The following is a 16,292-nucleotide window of genomic DNA, read 5'->3' on the forward strand; positions in this document are numbered from 1 at the left end:
TTGCCCAAGTAGAGGCCAGTTTGATCCAAGAAAGAAACCTTCCCATAAGGTCATAGGATCACAAATGTATGGGCAGGGAATCAGAAGACATCTAGGCCAACTGCCTAGCCCAAAGTCACACAGGCAGTAAGTATCAGAGGTGAATTTGAATCTAGGTCCTTTAACCCAAGAGTCAGCAATCTTTCTGCTGAACCACATATACCTCTTTCTTAAGGCCAAGCTCACAAACACTTTCTCCAGGGAGCCTAAAAGGGTGGGTACAATCAGCCACTAGCCCCTTCAGTTGTTTTCTGTAGTCCCAGAAAGACAGGAACAGACAAGTGCCTCTGCAGAGCATGGCGTATTTGCCCTCTCTGTTCCTTTTTGCCTCCATGCCCAGCAGCATCTTATCTTCCCTCCTCTGCTGCTAGTTCCTTATTGCTTCTCCTCTGGCAACTCAAGCTTTAGCAAGAGAAGAAACAGTCCCCTTTTTTGCTTCTGGGCTAAGAAAGCCTGATTATTATCTCTGAAGAAAGGGGAAAAGAAAAAGCGATTTTATTAATATGGGCAACAGAATCAGCAAGTCCTCAATAAGGAAAAATAATTGCAAGGGCTGCTTCCCTCTTCCATCATTATAATATGGAGCCTGGGTCCAGGGAGGATTTTTACATTGCTATTAGCCAGAAGCTTCTATTGCCTTTCTATTTCAGCCTTTCGAGCAGTACCGATAACATTCATATCTTACATTGGCAGAGAGCCTCTTACTCTGCATAGTGCCTTCTTAGTTGTGGCCTCCCTTAACCCTCAAGCATTGTCCTCTTCCTTTTCCAAGAGAGGGGACTGAGTGTCAGAAAGATGAATTGATTTACTGGAAGTTCTGCCTGGAATTCTGATTCCCAGTTCTCATTATCAGAATATGCTACATCATGAGGACATCTTTAGATTGAACCTCTAGTAGTGTTTTTCTTTTTAAAAAATCCAACAATTAGACACAACTATTGTTGTTATTGCTTGTTTTTCATTTTTTAAGACAATTAATGACATCACAGGGTGATGTCTGGATTTCTGAAGTAATTGAATTTAAGTGAGGCAGAGTTGCACAAAGTCATCAGCCTCACTCTGTCTTCCAGAGTCATCCAAGTCCAGTGGCAAGACAAAATTCAGGATGACTGACAATGGCCCAGGAATCAGTGGGTGACATTGGTGTCTTCAATGTCTGACCAAGCACTAAGCACTCCACAACTCCCTTCATGGCCATTGTTCTCATCTGACCATTCTGCTAGGGGAAGTCTTCACGTGCTTGGGGTAGACATCTTTCCTTATTCACTGACAGGTTTGAGGCTACCTGTCAGCCTCAACTCTGTTTAGCCCATTTGCCCAGATGGTTTTACTGGGGTATGGCTGCTACACAGCTACAGCTTCTTGGAGTCACAGGTGAGAGTTGAGTGTCAGGTAGACACCAAGAGACAATGAGCAGCTCTGAAAATGTTCAGCAGCCCTCACACCAGAGGTGCTAATCCTTCTTGAACATCACATACACCCCAGGCACAACTACATTAACTATGGAAAGCATAGAAATTTTAAATAGGGTTGCATCAACTCTGCTCTGAAATATTAGAGAGAAAAAAGTCTTCATCTCGATAGCAATAATGTTGATTTCATAATGGACCAGACCTATGATTTAATTGGTGTAAAGCACTCCCTTTGCCAATGCCAATCACTACCTACATTACAATCTATAGTCATGGTGTTTGCTGGGGTGCCAACAGGTTAAGTGACTTGACTGGGTCAGAGGTAGAATTGGAACCAACTCTCTTAACTGACTGTTGGGCCAACTCTCTACCTGCTGCTCCATTGTGTCTTTCTATTCTGTGATAGCATTCACAGTATCATTATTCTTGAACTTTAGTAATTAGACAACCTTTGCTTTGGACATATTTGCCTGGTATATGACTGATTCCATGTCCTTGCCTTCGATCCCTGTTTCACTAACTTCTTCCTCTTCACTCTGAAAACAGTAATAAAATGAACAAGATATTTCTTTCTGGACACATCCCCTCCCCCTAAACAGATTGTTTTCTCCTATTAGAACTTAAGCTCCTTGAGGGCAAGGATTGTCTTGCTTGTATTTGCAGTCTGGCACACAGTAATGCACTTAATAGATGTGTTTTCATTTATTAATTCAAGTTCATATGTCTTCTTAGATGTTTGGGATTGCTTCACATTCAATTTTGAATTTCTCAGCAGTAGCTAGCTGTGCCTACTGAGAGAATCTCAATCTTGGCTTCCCTAAAGACAGGTAGGTATCTCAAACCGAGCTTCTGGCTTTGTGACAACAAAAATCGTGTTTTTAGATCTCTTGATGGTGACTGGTAGTTACTCTGGTAACCCCTATGACCTATCAAAGTCTTAGCTTAGACATAGCCTTTCATGCCTTCTTTTTCACTGTGACTGTTTTCCTTTGCTAACTGGTTCTTCATCAGTCTTGGCAGCTGCAGGCAGCTAGGGCTGGTGTGCAGAAGCCTGCATAAAAGGCTGTTCCTCAAGGGCCAGTGGTGATTCATCATTGACAGATTCTGTTGGGGGCCTGGAAGGAAAACTTGGCTATGAGATGTTACCAGCAAGAGGGATTATCTTTTGTGCCCAAGTTGGGGAAACCCATCGTCATTTCCCATGGAGATTTTGTCTTTCCCTTCAGCTTCCCTCAGCTGATTGCTAAAGGAGTCTTGCAGGGGCAGGTTGGTTAGGGATCCCAGGCATGCCTGACAACTGTCAATACATAGTCAGGATTGCATCTTAGCCTGGAGCACACTAACTAGTATCTTTGTTGCTGGTTGTTCCCAGCAAAGGAGTCATAAATCTTTCATCTATGCTCCAGGCAACTGGACAACTTGTCCCCTAATCAATCTCCACCCCACCCTACTTCTGAGGCTGAACGCTGAACAGAAAGATGACCATAGCTTAAGTACTGAAGGAGAAGCCACTTTGATAATTTCCTTAGGGAATGGTAATATTAATCACCTACCCTTCAAATTAATCAGTCAGTCAATAAGCATTTATTAAGTGCCTACTATGTGCTGGGCACTTGGGAAATACCAAAACCAAAACTGAAACTGGTCCTCTCTCCCAGGAGAAACTCATACAAAGTACCTTACTCTTCTCTTGCCTCTTTCCCTTTAACCTCCTTTCTTCTCTACTCTTTCCCCAGTCTCTTCCTGCATTCTTTTCCTTCTACCCTAATCCTTTTCTCTTCCCTAACCCCTTTCTTCATAAAATCATAACTTTAGAGCATAAAGAAGCCTTACAGGTCCTGGAGGGAAAATGCTTTATTTAACTGATGCTAGGAGCAAAATCATGGGATGATTGAGGTAGTAAGTGAATTAATTGTCTAATGTCACACAAAGTGGCAATACCAGGGTTTGAACCTAGATCCTCTCCCTCCAAATGCAGACACTGTGCTATGCTGCCACTTTCTCCCATTCTTCTCCACCAGTGGAACAAATCCCAGTAGAAGAAGGCTAGACTTAGGAGCACTTCTAAACTCAAGGGATTGCTGATGAATATTTTCAGTCCTCTTTCACTGACCCAGAGATAGCTTTGCTCTGGGTCACTCCCAGACTAGTCATTTTTACCCCTGCTTTTCTTTGAAATTTTATTCATCCCAGGCCATTCTCCAAATTTTTTCAGGTGCCCAGATTCGTCTACTCTTCTTGTGCCCTGCTTTCCCTTCCCTGTGAGGGCTTTAATCTTTGCTGGGCTGAGTCTATGAATGTGTGACATCCCTGACTCTCTCATGAAATGCAAATTAATTAGATTCCAATTACTCTCTCTGTGCTGTTTCTGTTTCACTCTCTTGTTAGGTTAGCCTAACATCTTTGTTGTCAGCTGGGTACTCAGCCCATTAAGAGAGATTCGAGTTCAGCTGGAGACAGGCAGCTACAAAGAGAACTGCTCTCACCTTCCAACTGGGATTTGAGCTGCTGTATCAGCAGATTCAGGCAATAGTCACTTTCAGAGGTAGGCAAAGTTTATCTCTTCTCCCATCCCACTCCAATTCAATTCAACTCAACTCAACTCAACAAGTAATTAAGGACCCATTACTTCAAGGCTCTGTGTTGGGTGCTGGGCATATAAAGACAAAAATAAAACTGTCCTTACCTAAGAGATAGGACACATACCTGAGTAATTAAGTGCAAAGCAATTGCAGGGGGTATAAGGTCCTTAAGGGTAGGGACTGTGTGGCCTTATCTTTGTACCTTCGTATCTCCTATAGTGCATAGCAAATAGGAAGCATTTAATATATATTTGTTGACTTGTTGCCTTGGATAAAAGATAATGAAACATACTTCTCTACTCTTGGTGAAGGGGAGAGGACATGCAAAATGTATGCCCTGTCAGATACAGTCATTTGGAAGGGATTGATTTTTCCAGCAAGGTACTGTTCAGTAGTGGAGGTGTGATGGGAGGTATCACTAATGATTTGGCATAGAAACAAAATTCAGTAATGAAACTTTTTTTAAAAGGAATATATGTGTATACATATGTATGCATATGTATGTATATTTGTCTAATTCAATTTTCTAAACCTAGCCCAACACCCTAATTTGAACAAGGAAAATGAGACCAAGTACAGTGAATGAATTTGCCCAAGGTCATAAAACTTAGTACACTGCAGACTCAGAGCCAAAACCCCAGGTCTCGACTTTCAAGCCAGTGCTCTTTTCATTATGCCACCAATTCAATTCAGTTTCATCCAAACACTGTGAGTTTACCATTTCGAAAGAACTCAAGACTCATGCTGGAGTAGTGAATGAGTAAACAACTGTGATTTAGTGCCAATGGGAGTGATGAGGTCATTAAGGGCTTTAAGGTACTTCCAGGAAAGGAAGAGATCATGAGTAAGCTAGAGCACCTGAAGGCTTCCTGAGAGAGGTGAGATTTAAGCTGGACTTCAAAGGAAAGGCAGTATTTAAATGAGGAGACAGGAAAGAAGTCATTCCAGGTAAGGGAGAGGCAATATAGGGAGATACAAAAGCATGATGTGCTCCAAAAGCAGTGAAGAGACTGGTGTGGCTGAAGTGGAAGATGAATGTTGAGTCATCTAATGCAGAAGTCAGATGAATTCTTCTATAACATTCCTCTATAATGATCTGCTCTTTGTCCCATCATTCTCAGAAATGCTCAAATTTTCCTAATATGGCATGCTAAAGCTGGAAGAGACAATATTAAAAGGCAACCATGGTGAAGCAAAGACTTAAAGTCAGAAAGCTTGGGTTTGAATCCTGGCTCTGCAAATAAATCACTTAACCTCTCTGAGCCTCAGTTGCCTCATCCATAAAATGGAAGGAGCAGAGCTAAAAGATCCTATTGGTCTCTTCCAGATCAAAATCTGATTATCCTAAGGACTGAAAGAAAACTGAAGAACAAATTTTTTAAATGAATTTTTCCCCTTCCCCAGAGAAGTGAAGGGATTTGCCCAAGGTCACTCAGTACCAATGGCAGAGCTAAGACTTAGGACAATCAGATCACAGGACTGAACCCAGGTCTTCTGACTCTCTTTCTACTGCCACATTAGAGCAACATTTCCCAGTCAGGCACTAGAACATAATGCTCTGCCAAGACATCCCTGGGCTGTTGAGGAAAGCATAGCTTTGCCCACAGCTGTGACTCCTACGCTGTCCCCATAGGCACTACTGCCCACATCTTCTACTTCCTTTCTCTCTCCTTAGAACCCTATCCTTCCCTAAATACCTTAACAATAGACCAACCAAGCCTACCAGCCCCTGGCCACCAAACCCACACTGTGTGGGCTGGAACCCTTCCTTCTTTCTTTTTTTCCATCATGAAGTCTCAGTGGGTGATAGCACCTATAAGTACATGGCTACCTCCTGAGACAAGGAAAGCAGCAAGGTACTGAGGGTCAGAGTCAGGTCAGCAGTTGGCACCAAGTAAGTATACACAAGCACCAAGGTCATCGAAAGTCAGAACCAGTGCACAGACTACAGTAGATCAGTTCAGTGTCAAGACTTAGGTAGATTATCAGGAAGTGGGAAGTCCCTACAATCACAGAATTTAGAGCTAGAAGAGGCCCTAGAGAGTATGTAATGAAACTCTTCTTTATCGATAAGCAAACTGAGACACAGAGAGACCTATGTACACAGGTAAAAAGCAACAGAATTGACATTCAAACCCAAGACCTCTGACTGAGTCTAGTGTTCTTTCCACTATACCATTCTATCCATGATGGGGTAGGAATGAAACAACTGGAGAGTCAGAGATGGCCACAGATGGCTTGATGGCCTAGGCAGGTAGATTGTGACCCCGACTTTAAATGATTCCACCTAGGAGAATATTGTACACGGTACCAGCAACATTGTGCAATGAGCAACTCTAATAGATTTAACTCTTCTCAGGAATACAATGATCAATTCCAAAGGACTCATGATAGAAAATGCTGTCCACATCCAGAGAAAGAACTATGGAGTCTGAATCCAGATCGAAGCATAATATTTTCTCTTTTTTGTTTTCTTTCTCGTGGTTTTTGCTTTTGTTCTGATTCTTCTTTTACAACATGACTAATGAGGAAATATTTTTAATATGATTGTACATGTAGAGTCTATATCAGATTGCTTGCCATCTTGGAGAGGGGGAAGGGAGAAAAAAATTGGAATTCAAAATCTTATAAAAGTGAATGTTGAAAACTATCTTTACATGTAATTGGAAAAATAAAATACTGTTAAGAGGAAAAATAAATAAATGATTCCATCTCCTCTCTAATACTGACTAGAGTCTATCCCTGTGTGAGAACATGGGCTCCTTCAGAGAAGACAATTGAAAATAACTGACTGGGGCGGGTAGGTGGCGCAGTGAATAGAGCGCCAGCCCTGGAGTCAGGAGGAACTGAGTTCAAATCCAGCCTCAGACACTTAACACTTACTAGCCATGTGATCTTGGGCAAATCAATTAACCCCATTGCCCTGCCTTATCCCCTCCAAAAAGACCAAAAAAAAAAATGATTGGATGAGGACAGTAGAAATGGAGAACAACTGTGATTTCTAAAAGAGGTAATTTCTGACAGTATGGTACCATATTCTTTTCAGAGACTCTCCTTTCAGATGGCTCCCACCATTATATTCAATCCAATTACTTAAGTATTTATTGAATGTGGATTCATTTGGTCAGTAGTGGTCTTAAAGAAATATGGCTGTGTTTTTTTTTAAGGAGAGTAGGAGAGCCATGCCTGCATTACACATGCCTATCAAGGGGAGAGAAAATTAGAATATAGGAACAACGACTCACTGGGGCTTGGTGCTCTCTCCTTCAGTCTCTTATGTTTAAGTAAGGCATAGGGCTCAAATTATATCAAGGGATATAAAATATTAAGACTGGAACCTGCTCATATAAGCTCAAGAAATCTGATTGCTAAATTTTCAGTGTGAGCATTTATACCTCAGAAACTGACAAACTACAAATCAAGGCTTGATTTGTTTTGTTGACTGTCTAGGCTTAAGAAAATAGTGGAGAAAATATTAATATTGCAATTGAATTTAGGAGTGTGTTCTGCATACATTTCCCCTTCCCCTTTCCCCCAAGTGATCTGGTTGTTAAACATTTATTAACACACTTCTGATGAAATTCCTCTATCACATATTAAATATCTGTAGTCTTAAAGTAAAAGGAGTTTAAAATAAAAGCTATTTCTTCTTGATTGCTCTCAAGGGGAGAGCAACTTAGTTTACTGTTTGTCATCTTGGACTAAAACACACCTCCCCAGCCACCACTTAAATATATATATATATATATATATATATATATACATGTACATATAAATATATATACATATATACATATACATATATAGTCTTCCATTTCTATTATTTTTGTAGTGTATATAAATTTTGAAAGTCCTTATTCCAGTTTACAGTCACATTACTAAGGCATGTCCTTAGAGAATAACTACGTGTCCCCTTTAGCATCCTAGGGATACTTTTGAGGCATTAAGGATAACTAATGATATTGGCTCAAGCCCCCATTCTGGTATTTCCCTTCAATATCAGTCCCAGTACCAGTTAACATCTCCTCAATATAACTGAAACCACTGATTAGTAACCCACTTTCAATTTAACCAATCGATATCTTTTTGATACCATTGATAAGCAATAGCACCAATTAACTTTTACAAAGCGATAAATTACTAAGAAAATAGTGCAAGAACAGAAGTACAAACACATTCCCCTGAACTGGGGGCAAACTCTTCTCTCTACCATCTCAGTCCCTGGGGACAGAGGGTTCAAAATTAAAACAATAAGCACAAAGCACGAATGTTCTGAATGAGACATGGTTGTTAGATGGCATCACTCCCTTGCTTGAAGGATAACAATATCTCAGCTGTAAGGGTAATTCACTGATGGGATAACTCCCATAGGTTGCTCCTCAGGGTGACACTGGTGTTTTAATTGGCTCTGCAGTCAAACAATAATGAGTCAGTCAATAAATATTTATTATGCACCTACTATGTGCTGTAGTCATGGTGGCTACAGCAGTCTCAACCATGAGCTTTTCTCCATGGATCACTATTGGTTCCTCCAACCTTTCAGATCTCATACAATGATTCCATCTCCAATACTCTTTCACCTAAGAATAAGAAAGAATATACACAATGAGGGGAAGAGGGCCCTAGGTACCACGTGACCAGGTGGTGAACAGATCAAGGAGGAGACGCCCTGCCCAGAATTTCACATTTTTTCATCTTCCCTCAAATTGCCTGGATGAAAGAGATGATTTGGACATTTAATACCTTTTGTATGCATACTCAGTTCAGGTTCAGCAGCATTCTTCTTCATGGTATTTCACCATGAAATAATTAATCAGGAAACAGTCATAGAATACCTACACATGTTCTGAAGTGGAAAGCCAGGCTCCTCCACTCTGCATCATCATATACTACCAGAAACAGGTTTATCACCCACAGGAATCCATATTCCCAGGACTCAGACCTCATTGGTTAGTTTGCTTATATTTATTACCTGTGAGATCTTGGGAGAATCACTTAACCTCTCTAGGCCTTAATTTTCTTTTCTTTTTGGAGGGGGTTAGTTGACTTGCCCAAGGTCACACCACTAGGTTTGTGTGTGTGTGTGTGTGTGTGTGTGTTAAGTGTCTAAGGCTGGATTTGAACTCAGGTCTTCCTGACTCCAGGGATTAGACTAGATGATCTTTAAAGTAACTTCTAGCTCTACACCTATGATCTTCCCCTAGTAGACTGCAAGTTTCTTAAGGACTGGAACTGTTTTACTATTAATAAAGTGCTTAGCACATAGTAAGTGCTTAATAAATGTCATTTTTTTTTCATTCACTGAGCTTCACAAAAACCCTATGAGTTAGACATTAAAGATATTATCATTGGGATTTTATAAATGAGGGAACTGAGGTTCAGAGCCATTAAATTATTTGTCTATATTCACACAGCTACCATGTTTCCCTGATAATAAGACACTGTCTTATTAATTTTTTTGGACAGAAAACCACCAGAGGGCTTATTTTCAGGGGAGGGCTTATTTTAATGAACATTGACAGCAATTTTAATAAACAGGTAAATGTGAACAAAAAAATGTACCTTTATTCAATAAGCAAATCACTGGGGAAGAACAGGATGACGCGCTCACTGCTGCAGCTCTGATTGGATGCAGCTCAGAGCGCGGCATGCGTTTCACGGGGGGGGGGAGCGGGGGACGATGCATACAGAGGGTACCGTAATGTAGCGTGTAGCGCAGGGCATCACCTTCACTACAGTAGCAATCTCAATTGGGCTTATTTTCGGGGGAGGGCTTATTTTAGAGGAATCTTACACAGTAAGGGGAGGGCTTATTTTCGGGATAGGTCTTATTATCGGGGAAACATGGTAGTAAGAGGTCAATATCCTACCTACTGTTCCATGGTGCACCTACTTTGTGCCTAGAACCAGTTTGCTTACTATGGGGTGGAACAAAAGAATCTTAGAATGATATTACTATACTAAAGAACATTCCAGGTAAGGAAGTCATTGTGGAGAAGGACAAAAAATTAGAAATTATCATGAACCGGTTCATAAACATTTATTAAGTGCCTGCTACATAGCTAAAGAGAGTACCTGCCTTCAAGGGGGGCACAATCTAATGTACAAGGGAGGATATGAGAGGTCCAAAGTTTGGTTGACTATAAAAGTTCTCCTAGAAGGAGAAAAAGTTGGGAAGTTCTGTACTAAAGGTTGCCATCATTTAGTTCAGTATAAGATAGAGCCCCATTGGACAGAAGGAAGGGGAGAGGGAGAGAGGAGAGCATTAGGGAAACAGAGGAGTGTAACAGAGGAAATGCAGAGGAGAAAAGAAGAAAAGGGAAGGATAGAGAGAATGAGAATTTACTTATTGCTCTGGGAATAAGCTAGGCTTTGGAGGACTCAGGAAATAACATGCATGCATTAGAAAAAATATCTTAATACCCCTTCCCATGCAAATTAGGGTGGTTTTTCCCAAAAGGGATCGAGACATTCATGATTGGGTTGCTCAGGAAACCAGACTGTTGATATCGCTTCCTTATCACCTAAGGACAAAGTAGCCATGAAAAGCTGGAGGGGGTAGCAATCCTTAGAAAGGTAAACCATGATGGGAGGTTTGGTCAACTGGATAAACTCAACATGTCCTCAGTGACTATCCTTGTTGACTAACCTTCTGCTATGGCTAAATAAATCTCCTCATGTTAACTGTTGAAAGACCTTCGAGTGTCTTCTTTCATTCCAGTATCAAATCTAAACTACCAGGGAATCATCCTCAGTCAGGCCCAGCCCAGAAAAAAAAAATGGAAAGGATAGCATGGTTAAAAAAAAATCCTAAAAAGTAAGGTTATGTACATCCCACACCTCAGAGACCTACATCAGAAAGTATGGCCATGACCTGTCCTTGTCGGAAATAGGACCCTGCACTACAGGGACTGTGGAACTAATTGGGGTGGATGAACTTGTTGTATGTTCAACCACATCATAGTTGAGTTGGTTGAGCTTTTGACCTATGTCTGTTGAAATCACAATGGAGAGAAGTACAGAATCACCAAAATCCTTACCCATCACTCGAGACCCCCAAGTCTATATCTTGGGACCTCAGTAGATACTCTTTTTTTTCTTATGTCCTAAGTGAATATAAGGCTTCACTTTCCAGGTTTTCTAGCTGATTTGGCTCCTGTCCTTTGTTCTCAAAAATGATCAAAATTACATCACCATGATGGGGTCAAGGTACAGTGGGTTCAACTGGCCAATCAGACCAATGCAAACTTGGAAAGTGTTACCACAGGTCAGGCACAAATAGTCTGTATGAACATTTCGAGTGGAGATGTCTCCAAACTCGTGCATCTCGTGTTTCTTTTGAGCTGCTGCTATTCTGCTTCACTCATAGAGACAGTACCTTTGATGTGGGCATGCTGCTCTGGGCTGTCCTTTGCCAGTGCCTCCCGTGACATACATTTGATTCCAAAGTTCTTCAGAAAAAGTTCTTCTTCAAATTTCTTCAGTTCTTCAGGTTTTCTATCTAGTCCTCTAGGAGGAACCCTGTCTATAGTCAAGCTTAATATCCATCTCTTTTGGACCTTGATTTGCTTATCTGTAAAAGGGATAGTTATATATACACATATATACATATACATATATATATATAACAGTGTAAAAAAAGTGGCATTTAAGTAACAGAATCATATAATCTTTGACTTGAAAAATAACTTGGATCCAACCTGCACATGGATATGAATAGTTTCTAATAATGATAATAGCTAGCATTTGTATGCACCTGTTATGTATTGGGCACTGTGCTAAGTACTTTACAAATGTTACTTCATTTGATCCTCACAACAATGTGGGATGTAAGTACTATTATTATTAAGCCCATTGTACAATTGAGGAAACTGAGTTAAATGGAGCTTAAGTAACTCAATGACGCACTGCTGGTAAATTTCTAAGGCACAATTTGAACTTAGGACTTCTTGATTTCACATTCACTGAGCCACCTAACTGCCATCCTTAACAAGTGGTCATGTAACCTCTACTTAAAAGTCATCCAGTAATGGGAAACCTACCTCCTGAAGCAACCTAGCTTACTTCTGGACACTCTTAATAGAAAGTTTTTTTCTTCTGTTCATCAGAAAAAATGCCTCCAAGCAACTTTAGATCAACTAGCATTTACTAATTGCCTACTACATACAAGGTACTGTGCCAGGACAAAAGTAAAAACAATCCCTGTCTTCAGGGAGCTTACATTTTGACATAGGACTGGGGAGGAGGAGGAGAAGAAGAAAAATAAGAAGAAGGAGGAGGAGGAAGAGAGGAAGAAGAAGAAGAAGAAGAAGAAGAAGAAGAAGAAGAAGAAGAAGAAGAAGAAGAAGAAGAAGAAGAAGAAGAAGAAGAAGAAGAAGAAGAAGAAGAAGAAGAAGAAGAAGAAGAAGAAGGAGGAGGAGGAGGAGGAGGAGGAAAAGACAATTTAAAAAAGGAGACAATTAAAGAATTAAAGGTCTAAATCCCTTGAAGAAATAGGAAGCTATGGCATCAAAGGTACAACTAGGGGGGTTGGCCTTGACAAGGAAATTACCTACATCTTTATCAGAGACTGGAAGGAAAGAAAAAATGAGTTAGAGGGATTTTGAGATGTAGATTAGGGGAAAAGAAAGAGCTTATAACAGAATCTATTAGCAAGGTACTAGTTGTATTCTATTGAAAAAGAGGGATAGGGAGAGGGATGGAATAGAAGACTTGAGGAGAGGGAGAGAAGATTTGGAACAGCCACTATGGGGAATGTGATAGTCCATCATGGAAGAATAAGAGATTTGCTGCACAGAAGTGAAAGTTCCGTTGAAATTTAGAAAACATAAATTTATAATAGACCTGTGACTGCCTCCAACAACATGGAAGCAAGAGTAGAGAAAATATATGGCAGCCTATGGTCATGGTTTGGCAAGGCATAAGTGGTCAGTAGACAAGGGAGAAGAGATTTAAGGGTAAAGGGCTGGTTAATGATAAGGTTAAGAATACTAGGGCAAGGCCATTTGCCGAGTATCAAGTGTTTCAGTTTCACGCCATATCCTTCCGGGCAGTCTGTGTCCCAGTCATGGCTGCACTAAGCCAGGACCTGAACTTCCAGAAGCTAGTCCAGTGGCACCAAAAGCACGCATCCGAGCTCAATCTCCGGCGGCTTTTTGAGGCCGACCAGGACCGCTTCAACTGTTTCAGCCTGAATCTTGACAACAAAAATGGACACATCCTTGTGGATTATTCCAAGAACCTCATTACAGAAGATGTAATGAAGATGCTTGTTGAGCTGGCTAAGTCTCAAGGGGTAGAAAATGCTTGGGAACAAATGTTCAAGGGGACGAAAATCAATTTCACCGAGGACCGGGCTGTCCTCCATGTGGCTCTGCAGAATCGCTCCAACACACCCATGCTAGTGGATGGCAAGGATGTGGTACCAGAGGTGAACAAAATGCTGGAGAAAATGAAGGCATTCTGCCAGCGTGTCTGTGGGGGAGACTGGAAAGGCTACACTGAGAAGACGATTACAGATGTGATCAACATTGGCATTGGAGGTCCTCTGATGGTGACAGAAGCCCTAAAGCCCTATTCCAAAGGAGGTCCTCATGTCTGGTTTGTCTCCAATATTGATGGTACACATATTGCCAAGACCCTTGCTGAACTCAACCCGGAAACCTCCCTCTTCATCATTGCCTCCAAGATGTTCACCACCCAGGAGACCATCACCAGTGCAGAGACAGCCAAGGAGTGGTTCCTTCAGATAGCAAAGGATCCTTCACCTGTGGCAAAGCACTTCGTGGCCTTGTCTACCAATGCACCAAAAGTTCAAGATTTTGCAATTGGCACTCAAAATATGTTTGAATTCTGGGATTGGGTTGGTGGATGTTACTCGTTGTGGTCAGCTATTGGTCCCTCCATCGCCCTGCATGTTGGTTTTGATAACTTTGAGCAGCTGTTGTCGGGGGCTCACTGGAAGGACAATCACTTCTTCACCACCCCACTGGAGAAGAATGCCTCTGTGCTACTTGCCATGCTAGGCATCTGATACATTAACTGTTTTGGATGTGAGACTCAGGCCCTGCTGCCCTATGACCAGTATATGCACTGCTTTGCTGCTTACTTCCAGCAGGGTGAGAGGGAGTCTAATGGAAATACATCACCAAATCAAGAGCTGGGGTTGACTACAGTACAGGCCCCATTGTGTGGGGAGAGCCAGGGACCAATGGACAACATGCTTTCTACCAGCTTATTCACCAAGGTACCTGGATGATCCCTTGTGACTTCTTCATCTCCGTTCAGACACAGAATCCAATCTGGAATGGCCTTCATCACAAGATTCTTCTAGCCAACTTCCTAGCTCAGACTGAGGCCCTGATGAAAGGAAAGACAGCAGAGGAGGCATGAAAAGAGCTAGAGGTTGTGGGCAAGAGTGGTGATGCCCTGAAGAAGCTGCTGCCTCATAAGGTCTTTAGGGGAAATAGTCCTACTAATTCCATTGTCTTCACAAAGCTCACTCCTTTCATTCTTGGAGCCTTGATTGCCATGTATGAGCACAAGATCTTTGTTCAGGGTTTTGTATGGGATGTCAACAGTTATGATCAATGGGGAGTGGAACTGGAAAAGCAATTGGCCAAGAAAATTGAGCCTGAGTTGGACTCTGATAAACCTGTAACTTTTCACAGTGCTTCCACCAATGGGCTGATCAGCTTTATCAAGCAGCACCGGGCCTACGTCATGAAGAAGATGCCTATTCCCTCTGTGACCCAGTCTATTGTATTGTGATCTTATCTGTGTTGTAGTAACCACTTGGTTCTTTCCTGCCCTGTCACAAAGAAATCCACTTGTCATCCCTTAAGGCAGGCTCCTTCCTCCTTGTGAGGAAAACAAGTCCCACCTCATGAGGCCAGTTCAGTCTGATGAGTTTTTAATTTTTGGTCCTCAATGTCACATGCAAGTTCACACTATCCTTCCTTTGCACTGATACAAGTGTTTAGTCTTTCCACAATTTTCAGGGCTGGTCTGAAAAAATTAAAATAGCTGGCAAGAAAAAAACAAAAGAATACTAGGGCAGGAAAGTGAGGCCAGAGCATGAATGATGGGTTGGTTGAGCAGAGAAAGGTGGAATTAGTTACTGGGGGATAAAGAGTAAGGAGAAAAAATGAGTCAGGAAGAGCTAAGTAGCAAAGCAGATAGGACTTAGAGTCAGGAAGACCTGAATTTTATTCTTATCTCAGACCCTTATTAATTATGTGAACCTAGGCAAGTCACTTAGCTTCTCTGCCTCAATTGTTTCATCTACATAATGGGGATAATGATAGCACTTGTCTACGAGGGTTGATCTAAGGATCCAGTGAGAAAACATATGTAAAGTACTTTATAAACCTAAAGTGTTATATAAATGCTAGCTATTAATCATAATAATAATGAGTGAGACAGAAGGAGGGACCAAGCCACTGTTACTATTCTAGCATAATTCCAGATTGCTTTACAGAATGACTAGATTAATTCACTTATCTTCCCTAGCAATGTATTTGTGTATTTGTTTTCCCACATCCCTCCTACATTGACTATGCCCGTTTTTTGTCATCTTGCCAGTTGGCAAGAAATCTCCAGAACTGTTTTAATTATAGTCATTAATAGTTTTCAATTCTTTTGTAAACTTGCTTATTCATATTTTTTACCATTTACTAATTGAGAAATGGCTCTTGGTCTTAATATATTTGTGTTAATTTCCAATACATCTTAGATATTGGACATCTATTGGAGATATTTGATAGACTTTTTTTTTTTATCCCACTTGATTATTTCTCTTCTTTTTTTTTTAAAGCAATTAGGGTTAAGTAACTTGCTCAAGGTTACACAGCCAGTTATTTCTGGGTTTGGTGCTGAGTATCTGAGCCCAGATTCGATCTCCAGGTCATCTCGACACTGGGGCTGGTGCTCTTATTCGCTGTGCTACCTGGCCGCCCCAATTATTTCTCTTCTAATTCTATTTCACTCTTGTTCAAAAGCTTTTAGAATGTTTCTCATCTGTTTCTTTAAAATAATTTGCTGTTCAATATTTAGGTCACATAGCCATTGTTGTATGTAGTGTAAGTTGCTAGTATAAACCTAATTTCTGTAAAACTACTCCACAGTTTTCTCAGCAGTTCTTGGCAGTTTGGGAGTCCTTTCTCTGACAATTTGTATTTTTGGTATTTAAAAAAAAAACAACAACAAATAGGCTTTTTTTTTTTTTTTGCTTTGGGATCTTCTTATCTCTTCTCTTCTA

General features: G+C 41.0%; 2 pseudogenes; one reads left to right on the forward strand and one right to left on the reverse strand.

The window, feature by feature from the left end:
* Nucleotides 1–1,843: 1,843 nt before the first annotated feature.
* On the reverse strand, nt 1,844–11,359 carry LOC138169653 (nascent polypeptide-associated complex subunit alpha pseudogene; annotated as a pseudogene).
* A 1,673-nt stretch (nt 11,360–13,032) lies between these two features.
* On the forward strand, nt 13,033–15,081 carry LOC138169067 (glucose-6-phosphate isomerase pseudogene; annotated as a pseudogene).
* The last annotated feature ends 1,211 nt before the right edge of the window (nt 15,082–16,292 follow it).

Source organism: Petaurus breviceps, unplaced genomic scaffold (genome assembly GCF_028583685.1).
Source record: "Petaurus breviceps papuanus isolate PSGF00001 unplaced genomic scaffold, PetGlider_PUasm1.0 37, whole genome shotgun sequence".
NCBI lineage: Eukaryota > Metazoa > Chordata > Mammalia > Diprotodontia > Petauridae > Petaurus > Petaurus breviceps.